The sequence below is a fragment of the Zootoca vivipara genome, chromosome Z1 (assembly GCF_965207765.1).
Source record: "Zootoca vivipara chromosome Z1, rZooViv2.hap1.1, whole genome shotgun sequence".
Classification (NCBI taxonomy): Eukaryota; Metazoa; Chordata; class Lepidosauria; order Squamata; family Lacertidae; genus Zootoca; species Zootoca vivipara.
This window is the reverse complement of record NC_142583.1, coordinates 37,954,083-37,970,141: the sequence shown is the minus strand read 5'-3', so window position 1 is coordinate 37,970,141 and position 16,059 is coordinate 37,954,083.

Sequence of the window (16,059 nt, the reverse complement as noted above, 5' to 3'; positions counted from 1 at the left end):
TTGCTTCCTGTTCTTTAACCAGCTACAACTCCCCGTTAGCACTTGTCCCTTACTGTTTACCCAGGAGATTTTGGTTGGGGACTTCATCAAAGGTTTTTGTGAAGTCCAAGCATTTTGTTTTGTTCTTGAATTTGTTTGCATTGATAAGAATCCTGTACAGATCTTTCTGCTTTAAGCAGAGCCATTAAAAAGAACCCCTTTTAAGAACTTTAACCTGAATCACACTACAGAAGAATTCTGGAGAGACAAGTGGTTAGAAAGACGGGGGAGAACAAAATGGCTAATGTGGATATGTATTTCATATTAGCTTTGCAAATATGTATTTAACTGCAGATAATACCACGAAAACTTGTGCATTTGATTAGCTGTAAGCACTCATTATAGAATAATATGATGAAACAGACATTTTTTAAACAGAAGCATAGGCAAACATGAAGCTATCTGATGGTGAAAATAGACTTTGAGCCTTGTAAATGTAGAAACAGCACTGTGACTGGAAGGCATTCATCTTACTAAACATATCCCTAGAAGCTGCTTTTTCTGAGATTACTTACCGACTGAAAAATAGTTTTGAGCAATCAAGAAAAGAATTTTACAAACCTTTCTCCAATAGCAGTGTTGATTAGCATATGAGGGTATTTGTGGGGGCCTGCAGTGACTTATTTGCTTTTGTGCTGGAGACTAAAGACATCTATAAAAGACACTAAAACTGGGCCTCCGGAAAAATAAATGTCTTTAATATTTTTAAGTGGGCTGTTGGGCCTCATGAGTCTTTCTGACACATCATTCTCAGACCAAATACTGACTGGAGTGCTGCCAAATAGCTCTTTTCCCACAAAACTTTAATAAACTTTGAGTGAAAACTGGAATTCGGTCATGCTGTTCCCAGAAGAAACCTTGTTTCTCACTGAGGTGGCAAACTGTGTCTGGGCTGTCCCATGTTAGGTATAGACTCCTATGACTGAACGTTGCTCCATACAAAAAGGTCCCTGTATGCAGGAAGCTGGCGTGTTACAGAGCAGGCCAAAGGGAGAACCCTTCATCTTCCTGACATCTGGCTTTCTTTGTGAAGGAGCATTCAGTTAAATGATAGGAGTCCCAACCTGTAAGATGATATGGTGCACCCCAGCACAGATTAACATCTCAGTGAAAACTCTTCTGGAAGCCATTTTCTTGTGGGGACAAGAGATGGGGTAGAGGTTTTATAAAATAAAATACATAAAAATAGTGAATATCATTTTTAAACACCTCAGTTGTAGAAATTCCAAATGAGCATCAGCATAAATAAAGAAGTATTCCCAGACACTTTAAGGCAGGCACCCCCAAACTACGGCCCTCCAGAAGTTTTGGCCTACAACTCCCATGATCCCTAGTTAACAGGACCAGTGGTCAGGGATGATGGAAATTGTAGTCCAAAACATCTGGAGGGCCAATGTTTGGGGGTGCCTGCTTTAAGGTTTCCCAGATCAGAAAAAACCAAACTAGCGGCTTTCACTGATGCAACATTTTACCATATTTTCTTTCTAATACTAAAAAAAAAAAGTTCACTAGTTCTACATAATTGCTTTGCAAAGGTGTGAATGTAACTTCTATAGCTTCTTTATTTTAAAAGGGCATTAATCACATGAAAGACAGGAATTCCTTCAATACCTTTAGATTTTTATACGGCAAGCAATCCAGACATACTTTTCTTGTATTAAAACACTAGTAATTGCACTTGTATTAAAAATTGGCCATCATTAAATATATCCAAAAGGCTATAATCAGCTTTAAAGTCTCACGGGCTTTTACGTTTCTCTAATAATAATAATAATAATAATTTATTATTTATACCCCGCCCATCTGGCTGGGTCCCCCCAGCCACTCTGGGCGGCTTCCAACAAAATATTAAAATACAGAAATCCATCAAACATTAAAAGCTTCCCTGGATCACGTGAATATATTGTCACCATCCTTGCTTCCAGTTTAGCTTGAAAGAGGGTTTTCCAAAGAAAACAATTTTTAAAGTAGTTTTCAGGTGTTAACATATTACAATTACTGCACATTTAGTACAATAGAAAAAAATATGCTTATAATCAATAATGAGTTGACGTGAACTATTGACCTTTCTTCTCAAATGTCTCTTATTTTAGGGGGATATTATTATGACAAGAACCACATTGTTGTAAACCAGCTCGATGCCCGTGAATGCACACAGATATGGGTCTTCGAAATACTGTGAGTGTGTCTCACTCCACTATAAAGGCATTTTAAACTCTGAACGAATGTGGGATGGAAACACTGTTGAACAAACTACTGAAGTCACACAGCACTGGAGCGTGTTATAGAATGTGCCTGACTCTGCTAGTTAGGAAATCCAAAACTGTCTTGCATATTCAGCAGAGTCCTATTAAGCAATAATGCTACAGTGGTGATTATGCAAACATTCTCTACTTGCTAATTATATGTTTTTTACCCCCTTTTCCTTATCATGAGAAAGCTAAAAAACAAAACTTTAAGCTGAAATGCATCTCCCACAGTTTTAAGCTACAAGTAGAAGCTTTTTGATTATTGCACTGTTTCCTCATTGAGTGTTTTGCCTCAGGTAAATTTCATCATTGTAACCCAAAATGGCGATAAAAGAAATGCTTTGAGAACTGTATATGAAAAGACAGCTTATTTAATGTTAAGCTTAGTGCTAATTCTCCATTCTCAATAGTATTTTATTGTAGAGGAGAATTTATGTAAGAGATCTAGCGACTAGTTTCAACTATTCACTAAGCAAAATTTGAAATGGAGCTTGGTAATGCACAGAGCATTGCAACAGAGAAATATTGGCAAATCAGATTTTGTATAGAAAACTTTCTGCTGCTGTTCCAGTCTACCTACTGTAGCCACAGATAATTGAGGAACTCCCCCCACCCCCACCCGCACCCGCACCACTTTGATGTCAATAATTACAATCATCATTTACAGGTAATAAAAGAGAAAAAGGTATCGTCCCCGTGTATCTGGTGACTCAGGACTAGCCCAAGACATTTTGCTGCCTGAGGTGGAGCAACAAATTGTGTGTTTCCCCCCCCCCCTTACAAGCTAATGTTGTATATAGTATCCAAAGCTAGTCCATTTATTTTGGCACCTGAAGCAGAACGTTCCACAAACCCCTCTCCCACTCCTGAGCCAAAATGGCAACCCTGCCATTTTATGGATAGAATGCTTCCAGACTGCTAGCTGAATATTGCTTCAACACTGATGGTGGGACTGTATACTCCATGGCAAATGAGCGCAGCAGGCTAGCTTGGGGGGGGGGTGTCTTAGAATAGCCCACCTGTAACACACACCTCTCATCCAAAATGGGGCTGCTGCAGCTGTAACTTCCACATCACCAGAGGCAGCACCTTCTCTGGAGGACTGAGGGGGCCCGACACAACATCAAGATATTACACGCATGATGTTGCATGACGTCAGGACATCTGAACATTGAGGGGGGGCACAGTGCCTCAGCCCCCAGGAGCTTGCGCCCTTGCACACCATCTAGCATCCACTGCCAGAGGTGGCTGCCTCACTCTGTCTAATAGTAGGGCTGGCCCTGGGAATAAAAATGCAACAATAACAAGTACAGTGGTACCACGGTTTATGAACGCAATTGGTTTCGGAAGTCTGTTCATAAACTGAAGCGAACTTTCCCATTGAAAGTAATGGAAAGTGAATTAATCCGTTCCAGATGGGTCCGCGGCGTTCGTAAACCGAAAATTCATAAACCGAGGTTCCACTGTACAGTCAAACCTCAGTTTTCAAACGTCTTGACTGCCAAACATTTTGGAAGCTGAACACCAAAAACCCGGAAGTGAATGCTTCCATTTTCAAATGCACCTCAGAAGTTGAATGGCTTCCAAGGCGCTTTTCTCAATTTTCCGCATTTAACCCTCGGTTTTCTAACATTTTGGAAGTCGAAGGGACTTCCGGAATGGATTACGTTCGAAAACCGAAGTTCCACTGTAACTAACAATTTGCTCCCTTTCATGAGGCGACTGCCTCATGTAATGGTAGTTTTAACCCTGTGCACACTGAAAGAGGTTTCCACATATAGCCCTAGCTGTACAGGCATTTGTGGTTACAAATGTGTGCTGTTCATGTTTGATTCTCCAATATCATCCAACAGTTTGTGTGTGGGGGAAGGGGCACATATATAACGCTGTGAAATAAATTGCAAATACTCAAATCATCTTTTGGGGAAGAAGATTTGGTTTGGCTATTGCCGCCACACCTACCTAGCAGCTAATTGGCAGGCCTTTGCACATGCATTGTTGAATGGGACCCTCCTCCAACTTTAGTGATAAGAGACTCAAAAAGCTATCTCTGCGCATCCATGGTTAAGGAAAAGGTCATGAACAGGCAAGGCCAGAACCCCTGTAAATTTCCTGGACCTGGCAATGCAGAACATTTCTGAAGTCACCCTACTTTAGCTACTTTACATGATAAAAGAAAATCTTAAGCAGTTCTAACCAAATTAAAATGAATCTGTAGTTGCTCCCTTTAAGACACCTAATCCAGGATTAAAGCTTCCTTGCTTTCAATAGGCTATAAATTGGCCCTGCAGGTGGTGTGGGACACCAGCTGCCATTAGTCCCAGCCAATAGCAATAGATGATGAGAGTTGGTGGTTCAACAACATCTGGGGGACTAGAGCTTATCCATTTAAGCTCTACTTGTATATTTGTTGTCTCTCATCCAAACGAAACTTATCAAATCTATCTTGACCAAACACCAGTGTTTTCCACTACAAACATTAATAGTAATCCCTGTAACTGGATTAATGCAATGAGACATGTGACAATCAGAACTTTTAGAAAGAAGACGCTATAATTTTTTCCCCATCTGTATACAATAATTTCAATGTAAAGGTAAAAGTAAAGGGACCCCTGACGATTAGGTCCAGTCGTGACCGACTCTGGGGTTGCACGCTCATCTCGCATTATTGGCTGAGGGAGCCGGCGTATAGCTTCCAGGTCATGTGGCCAGCATGACAAAGCCGCTTCTGGCAAACCAGAGCAGCACATGGAAATGCCCTTTACCTTCCCGCTGTAGCGGTTCCTATTTATCTACTTGCATTTTGACGTGCTTTCGAACTGCTAGGTTGGCAGGAGCTGGGACCAAGCAACGGGAGCTCACCCCATCACAGGGATTCGAACCGCCGACCTTCTGATCAGCAAGCCCTAGGCTCAGTGGTTTAACCACAGCGCCACCTGGGTCCCAATTTCAATGTAATGTTACTTTTTTATCTTGATCCTTTTGGATAAAGGACATGACATACATACAGACTCATGGCAGAGTAGGAATTACACAACATTTCAGTTCACATGCACTCTTTCGTTAGTGTAAGCTGCATTTCCCCAAAGCATCCAAGATGCATCTTTTGAAAGTGCTAAACAGGTAATTGGTAATAGGAGATGAAAATTCCCGATAGTGTTTTATGTGTTTACTAGAGAAACTGAAAAGATTAGTCCCAGAGGCTGGTTGGTTTCTGTAGTATGTAACAGCATTGAAAGAAGTTTCACTTTCACCCAGCAAATTTAAAAAGTCTGCTAAACAGCATGCTCCCCATACCATTTGAACTAGAATTCTAGATTTACCCTAGAGGGTAAAATACAGAGAACATAAAGTACCAGTGGATGTGTTGAGTTGTCAACTGGAGTTAAAAAACAACATTCAGTTTATTTTACTAGTATACTTATTTAGATTTTGAGGCCACTCATCTTCAAATCCAATACAGGTGAAGGTGAAAACTGATGAAAAGCAGGATTTGGGGTTGGGAAGGTGAAAAGCAAGGTTAGTGGTTGTATCGGGTAGGAAGAGGAGGGGGGGGAGATTTAATTACATAAGTAATACAATTGCCATCAATACAACAAAAGATAACAAGATCAAATATACTATACTCCTCCAATATCAATGATACTTATCTGACCATATAAATTTTTTTATCCATAGGAGCAGCAACTGAGAAGCCTAGCCATCAAGAACATTAATCATAAATAGGCCACCTGAAAAAGAGGTGTTTTCAAGGCCTTCCAAAATGATTGTAGCGTGGTAGCCTGCCTGAGACCAAGTGGCAGGGAGTTCCAAAGCCATGGGGTCACCATGGAAAAGGCCCTCTCCAAAAATGCGGCTACCCATCTCAACAATCTAGGTGACAGGCACAATATCTTTTTGTTGTAGAGCTCAGCCTGTGGGCACGTTGATACGCATGCATGCATTTCTTCAAGTAGATTGGGCCCGAATTGTTTCAAGCTTTAAGGATAAAAATCAGCACCTTAAATTGGGTTCAAAAATACCCCCCACAACCTGCGCTGCTGGTACAATAATGATGTTACAGAGCTCAGCAGACTCCATTCTGAACCAGCTGATGTTTCCAGGCCATCTTCAAAGGCAGCTCCATGTAGAACACATTACAGTAGTCAAGCCTGGATGTGACCAGGTCATGGATTACTGACCTTTTCAGATAAGGCTGTAGTTGATGTAGCGGCCAAAGCTGGTTAAACGCACTCTTGCTATTACGACCACCTATGCCTCCCCAGTTAGCATAGAGTCCAGAAGAACTCCTAGACTGTGTCCTTGGCCTCTCAGGTAGAACTGCAGCTCATCTAAGACCAGTTGTAAATCACCTTCTCTCAGACCACAGGACCTCAGTCATGTTTGGATTTAACCTCAGTTTGCTTTCCTTAGTCTATCCCCTCCAAGCACCAGTTACCACACAACTGGGGATATCTGTGGAAACACAACTATAAGCTGGGAAAGAGGGAGAAATAGGAATTGTTTATATATGCAAGCACTATTCCCTACTAACACATTTTTGTGTGTGTGAGTTGGAGCTCTGATAGATGGGGGAATGGCATGAGAGATGGCCAAAATTAAGAGAGAGCAATGTCAAAGAGGGCTAAACACTGTTTCTCCATATTGTTGTGCTCCCAGTAATTTTCTCTTCTATTGTGACATTATAACCGTCGAAAGCCTGAGCTTTGAGAATGCTTGAATTTGCAGCCTCCACTGAGGTTTACAGAATATCATGGTATCTGAAATGTGGTTTTAAACATATGTAATTTCAGTTCTGATCTATCCCTAGATATAGTATAAACATAATGTATTTTGACTGCATGCATCATTTGATATAAAGATTTTTTTAAACAATGCCCTCCTGCTAGTGATTTCCCATTTGTAAATTATTTTAAGCAGTGATGAATAAAACTATTTATGTAATTGAAACAGCCTATTTATCAAAGCTCCAAAACTGTTCTTTGTACAAAATAATAATAATGCATCCAGTGCTTCTTTTTAGGGAGAGCCATAAAGGAACACAAGAATATTAATACTGTAGCTTGCTTGTATTCCTTGCTAATATGTTGAACAGTTTCTATTTTTAGATCTGTAGCAGACCCTAGTGGTCAATAGCAGCATTTACCTTACATACCACTGAGACCAGAGTTTGCAAATAGAAATTGCTGCATTCTTTTATAGACCTATTTAAAAGTTCAAAACCATATGTATATAATAACAAGTGCTCAATATCTTGGAGCAATCTCTTTAGGACAGTTTATATCAGTTATGGGGTGAGGTGGGGCGGAATCTCAAGAAGACTGAGTTGGGTGGAATTAAGGAAGATACCACATGATTTAAGTCAGTGATATCAGATAGGTGCAGAGACCCTGAAAGCAGCAATTAGCATGGGTGTAGACAACCTAGCAGTTCGAAAGCATGTCAAAATGCAAGTAGATAAATAGGAACTGCTACAGCGGGAAGGTAAACGGCGTTTCCATGTGCTGCTCTGGTTTGCCAGAAGCGGCTTTGTCATGCTGGCCACATGACCTGGAAGCTATACGCGAGCTCCTTCAGCCAATAACGCGAGATGAGCGCGCAACCCCAGAGTCGGTCATGACTGGACCTAATGGTCAGGGGTCCCTTTACCTTAGCCAGGATTTATGTTGGCGGGGGGCGGAGAGCAGGACCAAACTACCTGTGACATGATTGGTCAGTTCACGGAATCCGGGCCTATCACTCAGCTGCGTTGTCAGTTGTGTCACTAGAATGTGCCACAATATCATCCAAGTGACCTCAGCGAGCATTTCCGTTTCAAATATTGTGATTATTTCTACTTTTAGTTACATATTTTTATTTATTTACTTGACTGGGGTGGCAATTGCCCCCCCCCCCCGCCCATCAGTCACAGCAAACTGCGCTGAGTGAGATGGACCAGTAGTCTTGACTCAGTATTGTTGTTGTTTACATCTAGCCTTCAACAATGATAGCTGAGGATCCCTTGTGTGCCTCTTCCTCCTCCTGCTCACCATTATTTCTGTATGATGTAGAGTTACTATTTATACTAATGTCCTATATGTTTTATATGTTTTGTCTTTGTTTTTATATTTTATATATATGCCAATAAAGGTGTTGAAATTGAAATTGAAATTGTTGTTGTTTAGTCATTTAGTCGTGTCCGACTCTTCGTAACCCCATGGACCATAGTACGCCAGGCACTCCTGTCTTGCACTGCCTCCCGCAGTTTGGTCAAACTCATGTTCGTAGCTTCGAGAACACTGTCCAACCATCTTGTCCTCTGTCTTCCCCTTCTCCTAGTGCCCTCAATCTTTCCCAACATCAGCGTCTTTTCCAAGGATTCTTCTCTTCTCATGAGGTGGCCAAAGTATTGGAGCCTCAGCTTCACGATCTGTCCTTCCAGGGAGCACTCAGGGCTGATTTCCTTCAGAATGGATAGGTTTGATCTTCTTGCAGTCCATGGGACTCTCAAGAGTCTCCTCCAGCACCATAATTCAAAAGCATCAATTCTTCGGCGATCAGCCTTCTTTATGGTCCAGCTCTCACTTCCATACATCACTACTGGGAAAACCATAGCTTTAACTATACGGACCTTTGTCGGCAAGGTGATGTCTCTGCTTTTTAAGATGCTGTCTAGGTTTGTCATTGCTTTTCTCCCAAGAAGCAGGCGTCTTTTAATTTCGTGACTGCTGTCACCATCTGCAGTGATCAAGGAGCCCAAGAAAGTAAAATCTCTCACTGCCTCCATTTCTTCCCCTTCTATTTGACTCAGTATACAGCAGCTTAATATCTCACAAACACACACTATGGCGACTATGAGGTTGCGGCGCTCATCCCGCTTTCAAGCCGAGGGAGCCTGCGTTTGTCCACAGACAGCTTTCCGGGTCATGTGGCCAGCATGACTAAACCGCTTCTGGCACAACGGAACACCGTGACAGAAACCAGAGTGCACGAAAACGGCGTTTACAAACACACACGACACAATGGGAAATCCCACACTGTTCACCTTTCCAAGCGAAAGACAGAACATGAATTCTACGGAGGCAGCGAGGTCACAAAGGCAACTCCCCACCTCCCACTCCTCTGTCTGCATGTCACCTCTCACCTTGAGATTCCCAGGGGGGCTTTCCACATAGTCAGATTACAAAGCAATCTAAAAGTTTACTAATCGTGACTGGCTATCTGCAACTTCCAGGAACAGTCAGATTATAAAGCCATCCAAAGGTTGACTAATCATGATTCACTACCTGCAACTTCCAGGATCAAAGGCAGCATGCCTCCGAATACCACTCATGGGGGGGGGGGACAAGAGCAGGTGGGAGCTTTTGCACTCGTGTCCTGCTCTTGGGCTCCCCAGAAGCCACTGTGGGGGACAGGATGCTGGACTAATGAGGTCTTTCATCAGATCCAGCAGGAGAGCTCTTCACATGTTCTTAATACTTCAGCCTTTGCGAATTGGTTGTTGCAAGCAGTCCAGATGTCTTCACTCAAGGTTGCGCTTCTGCTGCTGTGGTATTTTCTGAGCTATGATGAGCGCTGCCTTGGATGTGGTTGTGAAAGAGTTGTGGCTGTTTGCGCATATTTTCTGCAATGTGTAACGTATTGAGCAACATAACTCTTTAAACTCCTCTCCATATTGATGCTATTTCGTATGTGCGTATGGGAGGGAATGATTTCAAAAAGTATTGGACAAGTTAATGGAAGATGGGTTGGTCAGTAGGTAATTGCCATGATAGCTAAAAAGGGCTGCATGTATGGAGGTAATATACCTAGCAATATAAAAATAAAAAGGGAGCTATCATATCATTTGTGAGCATCCACAGGCCACTGTTAGGGTCATAATGCTGGACCGTATGGACTCATCTGATCCCAAGCTGGATGTGTTTATTATGGAACTAAATGAGAGTACTAGTGGTAGTGTGAGGGGGCAATCTCAACCCCTTCCTCTTGTGTCAGTGCTAGTACCTAGATCTGAGAGTGGTACAACACCAGCACCCAATAGGAGCCAGAGAATTTGGAGCAACTTTGCTGAAAGTAAGTGGGAGGGATACAGGTTCATGGTTTCTTAGGAAGCAAGGCAGAGCCAAATGGCTCTCTTCTGTTCCACAGTCACCGGACTGCATTTCAGAGTCAGTGTGGTATAGTGTAGGCTGTTGGACTTTGCCTCAGAGGTTCACTGGTTGACCTTGGGTAGGTCACAATCTTTCGTACTAACTTAACATGTCTGTTGTAAGGATAAAATGTGGGGCAAGAGGAGAATGAACCGTGCATCCCATTGAGAGGAAATGTAATTCTTAAAAAAAAGCATTAAGACACAGCTAGTTAAGTCTACAAACTAAAGAGATTCATTGGATAAGAATACCATGATCCAACTCAGGACAACACTGTGTGGATCTCATGAAGTAGACCTCAGGAAAGCTTATGCTATAATAAATTTGGTAGTTTTTAAAGTGCCACAGTACTCTTTGTTGTTTCACTTTACAAGCAACAGCTTAACACAGCTTCCCCAGGAAACATTCTCTTTGTTGGTTTAGAGCAAGGGTAAGCAACCTAAGGCCGGGGGGGCTGGATGCGGCCCATTCACCTTCTCAATCCAGCCTGTGGACAGTCTGGGAATCAGCGTTTTACATGAGTAGAATGTGTGCTTTTATTTAAAATGCATCTCTGAGTTATTTGTAGGGCATAGGAATTCGTTCATATTTTCCCCCAAAATATAGTCCGGCCCACCACATGGTCTGAGGGACGGTGGACCGGCCCACGGCTGAAAAAGGTTGCTGACCCCTGGTTTAGAGCAGTACTGTGAGCATCTTCACAGAATCAAACAGGACAACTTTGACTGTAATTTAAATTCTGAAGGCTTTCAGAAAATGTCATTTCTCTTTGTGATACATTTCCTAACGATGTTCTAAGTAACCACCTAGGTACTAGTAAACATTTACCTGTGTCACCGTGGGCAGGATTTCACTTTTTTAAAATATTACTTACAAACTTTTCCACAGTTCTTTGCAAAAAGAAAAGAACACACATATCCCGTCCAGCGTTCTATGAAGCAATCTGTGTCTCTCTCCACCCCCCGCTTAGTGAGCTACATGGCTCTTGAGACTGTATCTGAGATTTATCACATTTTAGTGAACAGTTGGTGCAGTCATTTATCCTATACTGCCAGGCATATATGATGAAACTTTGGAGAGATTCATATTCCTGGACTCAACAAAACTAGGCCAATGCATCCTTGGAGCACCTTGTGGACAGACTTCAAAATCAGCTCGTTGCACAGCAGAGCAGTTGTGCTCATTCTCTGAACATTTTAACAAGTCAGAGTAGTGACAGATGAGCCCTTTAAAGGACTTCTTGCTTGTGAGTTATTTATATTTGATTGTTTTATGGCCAGCATTTTTATGTTGCACAGCCTCTGGACTTCTGACTGCATAATACACTTTGTGTCCCCTGAACGTCAAATAAATAAACAAAATGGAGCCAGCACCATATCAAGAAAATAGAGACGATAATTTACTATGTCAGGAATTCATGATTAAAAGGCCACTCCGTTTAGAAACAGCAAGAGTAGAATGTCCCCAATTTCCCCCAAGTGACAGTTACGGAGATCAGAGTAATTCCATATACAACGGAGACATGATTCTGGAACAGTGAGCTGGGTAGAGAAGCCACTACCCAATAAACAGACATGGAATAAACAAGCTTGAATGGCAGCCCAACAACATGTCAAAGGAAACACTACGCTGTTCTGAACTGGTATCTGTATTCATGCTTCCAGATATGACAGATACTGGCAGTAAGAAAAGAAGTTGTTGTACACCTTGCGTGAGAGAGCTTCATCCCTCCTGCTACAGATCCCAAGGGTCTTCAGAGCCCCAGGAATTCTCTTGCTTTCAGAAAAACCACGAGCCCTTTGGAGAACTGTTCGTTTACACTCCTGCTTCCCCATTAATCTATCAACCGGTGTGCAAGGAATCTCTCCCTTCAGATAAACCTTTCCCTCATTGAGTCACCACTGGGGTAACAAGGTTCCAGAAATGCTGCCTTCTTCCTTCCTCCTGGGCTACATCCTAAGCCACTGTGGCAAGGCTTGCCCACTGCCTAGCTCTTTCCTCTTTCTGTTACTTGTTCCCCCATCCCTGCTTGGAACCCCCTCCACACCTTTATCCGCCAGCTGGTTAAGCATCTCTCCTTCTCCAATAGGGCCACCCTGCTCAGTCTCTTCTGGTCCATTTGACCCACCTCTGCGCGTGACCATGGAAGTGACAGTGTGAGCAAGGAGCTGCTGTGCTAGCTGCTCCTAGGATTGGGCTACATAAGAAGTAACTTTGATCCTAATGTCAGTATACTATTCAAACAGTGTATGCATTTTTATTACTTCTAATACTTTTATATGTATTAATATATAATGCAGAGCTGGCCCATCCATGAGGCGGATTGAGGCAGCTACCTTGGGCAACAGAAACCACTAGAGGAGTAGCAGTGGTGAGGCTCCCAGAGAGCCAGTGTGGTGTAGTGGTTAAGAGCGGTAGACTCGTAATCTGGGTAACTGGGTTCGCGTCTCCGCTCCTCCACGTACAGCTGCTGGGTGACCTTGGGCTAGGCACACTTCTCTGAAGTCTCTCAGCCCTACCCACCTCACAGGGTGTCTGTTGTGGGGGAGGAGGGGAAAGGAGATTGTTAGCCGCTTTGAGACTCCTTCGGGTAGTGATAAAGCGGGATATCAAATCCAAACTACTACTCCTACTCCTACTCCTCCTCCTCCTCTTCTTCTTCTTCTTCTTCTTCTTCTTCTTCTTCTTCTTCTTCTTCTTCTTCTTCTTCTTCTTCTTCTTCTTCTTCTTCTTCTTCCACCAAGATCTTACAGACCTCTCGCAAGATCTAGCCAGAACCAGAACTGCATGACCCAGGTAAGCGAGGCTTTAGGGTGGGGTGCCTTCCTTTTTGCCTCAGGTAGCAAAATGAGACAGGCCGCCCTTTATATGCTGCCTAAATGCCAAGATTTCCAGCAGTTTTCTAAGCGGTTTGAAAAGTATAAAAACCTGTTAAACAGACATTAAAATATAAACTTTCATAATCACAATACACAATAGAAAAACAATGCAATTAAAACTGGAAGCTCCTGACAAAAGATCAAGGGAATGACCTGTATAAACAGGTATATCTCCAGAACCTAGTGGAATGCCACTATAGATGGGGCCTCTCAAATTTCAGCAGGTAGTGGATTCCATAATATTGGTGTTACCAGTAAAAACAGTTGTTGTGGGGATGTGGCACAGTGGCTGCTATGTCTAAAAAGAAGAGAAGACGCAGGACCACAAAATGGGACAGGCATGCCCTTCATTGGGGGCGGAGGGGGGGGGACACACACACACACAGAGAAGCTCATTGCAGATAGGAGGATGAGTGTCCAGTCCTGGCATACAATGAAATGATAGCATTGTTGCATACCACCCAAAATCTCTGAGCGGTGTGATATCCCAGGGATCGCAAGGTCTGTGTTTCCTTTTGGAAATGAGGCACAGCGCAGACTGTGAGGTCTTTATGATATATGGTTTATTTACACATATACACAACCTGAGCCTACGATGGAGGGGTTCACAGCATTAACACCCCAAAAGGGTCTTGTTTCTCCCATTTCTGCAGCCTTAGATTCAAGCAGAAAGCAACCATCTCTCTCTCTCTCTGCCTTTCCCAGCCTACAACCCTTTTTTTTTTACTTCTAGGTCACATCACACAAAGCTCTCAACTCTAGCTTTGTCTTCTAAAAAACTCTGAGTTGAGGGAGGGGCCACAACCATTTGCCGTCTGGCCCAGAGCCTTTGCTTTCCCTGTGATTCATGTACTTCCACGGTTATATAACCCAAATGTACATGATTATGGATACATTACAAACAGGAATAAAAACATCGCTGTTATGACTCCAGCGTTAAGTCATGTTTGGGTAGATCAGTCTCGAGAGGACTGAAGCAAGCAGGGGAAAGGATGGTGTCATATTCATTTAACTCTGGTATCAGAAAGGCTTCATCTGATTTAAGAATCTGGGTAAACAATTGCACAGAAATTGGAGCCAGAATGTTCTGAGCTATTGGATGGAGAGATGGGACAACACATGGAGGTGCCTCTAATCTGGCAGCTGGGAAAGAAAGTGGCAGCTGGCTGTTGGAGGAGGCAGCTGCTGTGACTGTATAAACAGAATTTCATAATATGTAAATGTAACCACTGTCAAAGTCTATTTTGAGTTTCAACTATTCATAAGGTGTTTGTACTTCCTGCATAAGCAATGAGGCCATAACTTTTGTATATGAATATGAATTATATATATAATATGCAGCATTAAAATTAGCAAATGCAAAGGTTTTGATCCTGCAAACACTTAGGTGCAAGCAGAAGCTTTTTTTTTAATGTAGTGCAGTTCAAGCGATTTGGGGAAATGGCCTCTCATATGCAGCATATTATTAATTTTTCAATACACAACATTCTGATGCTTAAAATTCATGAATTTATGTTAGATGTGGATTAGTGTAGTACACAATCTATCCTTTATGGAAATGAACAAAAGGAAATTTGTGTCTAAAATAATTATTATCAGGACTCGAATGCATTTGTGAACAGTACATACACACATTTCTCCATGTCTCTGGCCTTCTGCATTTATTTGTTCAACAGCACCTAAAGTGGGAGGGCAACTAGACTGACTTTGATGCTAGATTCTAGAATGATGATAAAGGAGTCTGTTTGTAAGCATCTTGATAACAATGTAGTAATTGGTAGAACTCAGCATGGACTTGTCAATAATAAATTATGCCAGACTAATCTTATTAGTTTCCCAGGTTGTTATTATTATTGTGTTGCTAGTTTAGTGGATTGTGGGACTGTCAACAAATTTATCTTGAGTTCCACAAAACATTTGACAAGGTTCTCTGTAATATCTGGGCTAGGGAACTGATTAAATGAAGGTTAGATGATAGTACTGGTGGATTTCCAGCTAGTTTGGAAAACTATCCTCAGAGCATGCTCTTCAAAAATTCCTCATCAAACAGGATAGAGGTTCTGAGTGGGGTGCTGCAGAGCAGTGTCCACTGACAAAAACCCTCCTAGACTTGCTGCAGTGAGGAGGAAGACTCCAGAGAAGAGGGCCCCATGGAGTGTGTCTTGCACAAGAGCATCCCCAAACCTAGTACCGATAGCATACCCTCCAACATTTCTGATGAAAATAGGGACGTCCCATTCCATAATGATAATTTCACTGTTTATTCCCCCCACATTGGGTTGCCCCAGCCACTCTGGGTAGCTTCCAACATATATAAAAATATATTAAAAAATAATAAAACATTAAAAAACTTCCCTATACAGGATTGCCTTCAGACAGCTCAGGGGTTGGATAACTCCATACCTTCCAACGTTTCTCCAGTGAAAACAGGGACATCCTAAGGAAAAGCGAGACATTCCGGGATTAAATCAGAAACTGGGATAGAAACTGTGAAACTGAGATGTCCCTGTAAAATAGGGGCAGTTGGAGGGTCTGTGATACTGGTTGCCATGGAATATATATCCAATATTTTCTAGGAGTGTCCTCTTACATTGCAATCAACAATACTTTCTTCCAAGTATATGCTGAGATTGCAGATACAAGCCTGATGCTTGTAATGCTTGTAAATGCTTATAACTTTTTGTCTATTACTAATCTGTTATATATATATATATATCTTTTGATAAGTTATTTTTGGGAGGGAGATTTAAGACAGATGTATTT